Raw genomic sequence first — 6000 nt, forward strand, 5'->3', positions numbered from 1 at the left:
TCCCAGTCAAAGGGATTCTTGGGTCGCCGAGGGATAAGGTTGGTCACCACGAAGGTTGGCGGGTTGATTTTCTTATTCTTGTCATCGTAAGCCGCCTGATATTTTGTCAAGTCAAGGCTGGCGGCAAGTTGAGTCGCGGCCAGTCGAGAATCCTTGACAACCTTCTGGTAGTCTTCTTCCACGAACTCCGAGCCGTCATCTTTAAGTTGAGGGAAGCCGACAGCTATTTCTTCCAAATTAATTTCTGGAGCATACGCCAGGCAGCGACTCAGAGCCGTCAAGACACCCTTCCGGGCGGCTGATCGGGTTAACTCGCCGATCTGGGGAGGCAGTGTGGATAGATATCCAAGCACCTTCTTGATGGAAGTTATGGGCTCCTTTGCACCGATCACAGCTTTGACGGTCAACACACTGCCTGTGTACAGTTGTTCCGTCAGTGTATAGACCGCCTTCAGCATCAACACGCTGTCGTCTTGCAGATTGGCGACTCTCGAGCCTGTGATTAAATAACCGGTAAGATAAACATTAAGGAATTTGCCCAAGGAAGAGGATAATATTGGAGAGTTAGGTAAAGCTTACCAAAGATGGCTTGTGTCATGTTGGAAATATGGCGCTTTAAGCCGGATAGCTCCAGCTGCACAGTTGCCAGCTTTGCTTCTGCTTTTTCGGCTCTTGTCAAAACCGCGCTGTGGTCGGCCTGAGTTCTTTCTAACTCGGCTTTGAGCTTTTCCAGTTCAACCAGAGCCAACTTATATTTTTCTTCCGACTGAGTTCGGGCATCTTGTTGGTCAGCCAAGTTCTTCCTTAAGTCGCCCAGGGCCAGTTCGGTCTGGGCAAGGCTTTCCTGTTCAAAATTCAGAACAAAGACAAGTCTCAGAATTATTGCAAGGCAATACCCCTGACACTTGGGGGCTAATGTATAATTTCTCAAGGGAAATTATACAGAAATCAAGACCCGGCTCATCATTTTACTGATGACCCGGCCCTTGGGGGTTACTGGTCGCAACGCTTTTAAAAAAAAAAGACCCGGCTCATCATTTTACTGATGACCCGGCCCTTGGGGGTTACTGGGAATAATACAGAGTATAAAGTTTACCTCATGCTTGTTATTTAACATCTTTAGCAGATTCTTTTCCATCTCGTAACTCGATTCCAGGCGACTTGCGAAGCCAGAACAGAGCTCTTTAAACTCCAGACCTGCATAGTCAGAAAGTTTCGCCTTGGAAGGCCCAGACTCGGGCATTGATGGAGAAGGGGATGCTATATGTTTGGAAAGGATTGTCTCTGCCGGCTTGGAGAAACCAAAACCAGTAATGACCACAGCATCTGGGTCATCAGTTGTCGCCATTACGACCGGTGATCTAGGGACATCCGTTGATCCTTTGGGCGACTCAGGAGGGTTCGCTTGAATTGATGGCTCGTCTTGACTCGGATCTTCTTGAGTCGGAGTAGTTTTCCTTGGAGGTTCAGAAGTGGCGTCTGGGATTGATCCACTGGTCTTCCTCTTTTTGGCTTGCGCCCTAATGAAAGAGATAGGCGTGTCAAAAAATTAAAAAGAGTATTATTCTCAAGGGTCAGGACAAGGAACTTACCCCGGGACTCGGATCATTGGTGGAAGGGTCGACATCACTGAGTCGCCAGAAGTGGGGGGAGAATCCTGCAGAATTTGTACATCAATAATGCTGGCGGGTTATGACTGTGATCCAAAGCAGCACGAACGATGGTTGCTCAAATAAGAAAAGGAGGTACCTCGCTTGGTTTCCTTTTGTTCCTTGTTGGCAAGCCAGGTGTCAGGTCGCCAGAATGACTTCGCGTTTTCCGTTTCGAGGCATGCTGCGTTTTCTTCAGTAAGAAATTTGGGTCCAAATGGGCATTTGGATGTGAGAGAGGTACTTTCCCACATATTCGCCGGGCCGGCTTAGGTGGAGAAGGAGATGAATCGGAGGAGACGGAAATTACCTCGACAGAGTCTTCCTGGCTCTTGTTATCTTCATTCTATTATAAGAGGAGCGAGAGATAAATAAAAGTTAAAAGGTGATAAGTGGCGAGTGAAAATGAGGACGGATTGGTACCTCTGAGAGTGCGTCGCCAGCTTGAGATTCGTCGACTTCAGATGGCTCGGCCGCAGCCGATTTGCCTTTGCCTTTGTTTTTCTTGGAAGGCGGCTTAGCACTCTTCATGGCTTGTTTCTTAGGTCTCCTAGACCAGAACTTGTCGCCTTTCTGGAAGAGGATATGGCATGAAGTCATGATGACAGTAAAACAGATGAAATAAAAGTTGAGGGCGAGTTAGCTTTGGTTACCTTGGGTGCCGGGTTAATCTTGCAGAAGGGCTTAAGGCCGATTTGGCCGCATTTCGCTGCAGGTTCGCCGGTCAGCTTCCTGATGATGGTGACGATGTCTTTTTCCGTTAATGCTGTGTGGAAGTAGCATTGGGGATGATCCAGAGTACCGTCAAACTCGCACATCAGGCCGTCTCGGCGGCTCAGAGGAAGGATCCGCCATTCGACCCAGCAGCGAATCAAGTCAACCCCGGTGAGACCGTTGTTCGTCAAGGATCTCAGTTCGGACAGAATTGGGACGAATTCCGACTCTTCCTCCTCGGTGAGCTTGTCGGGGAGCTTGAAGTTGACTGGAAGGCGACTTGGCCTGTAACCCTGAAGTTTGTTTTCGCCGGCAGGGGATGTTTCCTTGCAGTAGAACCAAGATTCACCCCAGCCTTTGGGGTGGCTAGGCATAGTGAGCGCAGGGAACGGACTGTCCCTGCGACGCTGGACGTTGACCCCGCCAAGTTCCAAACTGGGGCCATTGTGGAATTCCGCCTGGCGATTCAAGTGGAAAAAGTACCAAAACAGAGGGACGGAAGGCTCGATCCGCAAATAAGCTTCGCAAAGGACTTGGAATTGACTTAGGTTGCTTATGGAATTGGGTCCCAAATCCTGGAGTCGGACGTTCATGAAATTCAGGGCGTCTCTAAGGAATTTAGATCCGGGCGGTTTAAAACCCCGTTCTAAGTGTTCCACAAAAACTACTATCTCCCCTTCCTTGGGGTTGGGTAGGTCTTCTCCTAACCCGGTGCGCCATCCAATGACGTCTTGAGGATCCAAGCAGCCCGCTTTCACGTAATTCGCCAAAACAGCATCGTCAACTTTGGTGGGTAGCCAATCACTCTTGAAAACGGCACCCATGCTACAAATAGGCAAGAAAATGGTATTACATGTCTCGAACATTTAGTGTGTGAGTCGGGACTAGCTTCTGCTTAACCCGCCGGATCGGGAGGCCGGGTTGGGCTGATGTGGCGACCTATCGGAGCAGGGCTATTCTCAGAAGTGACGCTACTGTGGGTGGTAAAATTTATTCTTTCCGAAACGCTAAGGGAAGGACGAGGTTTCCAAACAGCTTTTTGCAAACAGTGAAAGAGGAATGGATCTATTCAACAGATATAAAGGCTTACGGACATGGCTAAAACATGAACGATGTGTGGTCAGGATGGTGCCTCATGTTTAAAAAGACTAGTCTATTTAGAGATTTCGCAAGGGCGCAGATGGATAATGTTGTTCGAAGCACTGGGTGCCCTAATGGTGCTCGGGCTAAATCAGTTCGACAGCTAAGATGGTAACGAGCATGGAGCTTCGGGACTATGGCAATGGCGGCAGCAAGAACAGAAAATAAATCTACCCTTAAGAAGGGGGAACAGTGGCCTAACCTGAAGATCTTGGTCGAAGAAGATCGGCGATGATGGAGGCTGTTGGAGAATGAGCGGAGCCTGGCGACGGCGACGACGTGCGGGCGGCGCTGGAGCTCCTCGAACGGCGCCGGAGCTCTTTGAACGGCAGCGGTTTGTAGGCAGCGCCGGGGCTCCTCGAACGGCGACGGCTTGCGGGCGGCGCTGGAGCTCCTCGAACAGTAGCGGCTTGCGGGCAGCACCGGAGTTCTTCGGACGGTGGTGGAGTTCGCGGCCGGCGGCGAAGCCTTCGGGATGCGGAGCGTTTTCTTCTCGCTGAGATGATGGTGGAGGGATTGATGGGACTGGTAGGTGGCCGGTGTCAGCCCCGTCCCTTCCGCCTATTTATCAGGACGGGCGCGGGGATCGAGGCGCTATGAGCGGGAACCGTCGAGGAAGGAAAGATTCGCTATGATGGCGCCCGAAAATTTTGGGATAATGACGCACCAAAAGATCCGTTGAGATCGTGTTGGAGTTCCCGAAAATCGAGGGCTAAGGAGAGTATTGATGGGAAATACATTGGCGGCTCAGAGACTTTTTCCGATACCGGTTGGCGAGTTAAGATTTCTGGTGCAAGGAGGAACACAGAGGAGTGAATTGCCTTCGACTAAAATGGAGGCGTTGGCATGAAAATTCAAGTCAATTTGGGGCCTAATGTTGGGGATATTGCCTGCATGTTGTGACCCGCCAAATATGCGCCGGGTTATTGTTAAGGCGATTCATCCTTTATGGCTAGTTGGGCCTCAGCCCGGGCGGTTCGACGTTGCAGGATGGTTATGATTTATGGAAGGACTCTGGGTTCGGCAAGACGGGGACTTAGATACCGCGGTGGTCACGATTTGTAAAAAGGAAGGGACTCTTGTAAACCCTAAGGCTTTGACCTATATATATAAAGGCGAGTCTGGAGGGGGAGGGGCAAGTTAGAAATCATCGAGCGCTAGGTTAGGGCGAGTTACGCCTTCCTTGTAATCGAATCCACATCAATACACACAAAGCAGGACGTAGGCTATTACCTCTTCTCGAGGGGCCGAACCTGGGTAAATCGCCGTGTCTCTCCCGCTTAACCCCTTTGACTCGCCACCAAGCTGCGATGGCTCCAGTACTAAGTCCTTTCACGAGGACATCTGCCGTGACAAAACCACGACAGGAGGTCCCATGGGTCGAAGTTGTAGATGTCGAGGTCGGCGATGATGGGGACGGGGCACGGTGCGGCTCCGGCACGGTTGCAGAGGTAGTGCAGGATGAGCTCCTCGTCCGTCGGGTGGAACCGGAACTCCGGCGGCAGCGACGTTGCCGCCCCCTGCCCCTGCCCCTGCCTCTGCTGCGCCATCGACATGATCGATCGACCACACGACCGAGCGCACTGCACACACGACCAAAAGAGCAAACCAGAATCTATCTCGGGGATCGAGTGGATGGACTAGATGGCGTGTGCTTATATGGCCGGCGGTAGGACCCTGTGGTTGCCGGGGTTCTCTAGGGGTAGAAGCGGCAGCTGCATGTACATGTACAGGGAGAGGTATGCGTTGGGTGCAAGGGAGGTATGCTGATCTGGTTCGGTATCTTTGGGAGAAAAGAAGATTCAACCAGGGGGACAACTTGCTTGTTACATCTTTTGTCTAGCTTTTTTGTAAGCAGATACATGTTCTTGTAATGGAGCTGGGATGGTGCTTTTGTATGTACCTATGATGTTTTTGGTCCTTGTTTATAACAATTCACAACATGGCTCACTGGAGTGGAGAAAGAAGAGATCACAGGATGGATGGGAGTAGGACCGTAAGGAGTACTGCTTGGTGATCAGTGGTGGGGGCACATTTTTTAGGGAGACCCAGTTCATGGTTTTCGGCCGAGAAATAGACTGGCTTTGGTGAGCTGTCCCTCCCGCGCTCGAGGGGATGAAAGGCGCGGTACGCAGCAGGACCGCCGCATGGGAAGTCCCCGGTGCGGTGCCGCTGCCTAGTGGCGCCCAACTTTGAATTGTATGCACGGTCGGATTCCCAAACTGTAACCCAAACTGCTGAGGGACGGGGGAAAATGTTACCTTTCTTCGCGCGGTTGCTCCAGTGCTTGGCTCCGCCAGCAACCCTCGTCGCCTCGACCTGGTCGGGTGCGCGCCGGCGCCGCTCGAGTCCGACTGCGCCGCTCGCCGCCGCGTCGGATGCCCCGTCGCCTCGACCCGGTCACGTATGCGCCGGCGCCGCTCGAGCCTGAATGCGCCGCTCACCACCACCTTGGATGCCCCGCCGCCTCTACCACGGCAGGAGCGCGCCTCCGCAA

Source organism: Hordeum vulgare, chromosome 5H (genome assembly GCF_904849725.1).
Source record: "Hordeum vulgare subsp. vulgare chromosome 5H, MorexV3_pseudomolecules_assembly, whole genome shotgun sequence".
Taxonomy (NCBI): Eukaryota; Viridiplantae; Streptophyta; class Magnoliopsida; order Poales; family Poaceae; genus Hordeum; species Hordeum vulgare.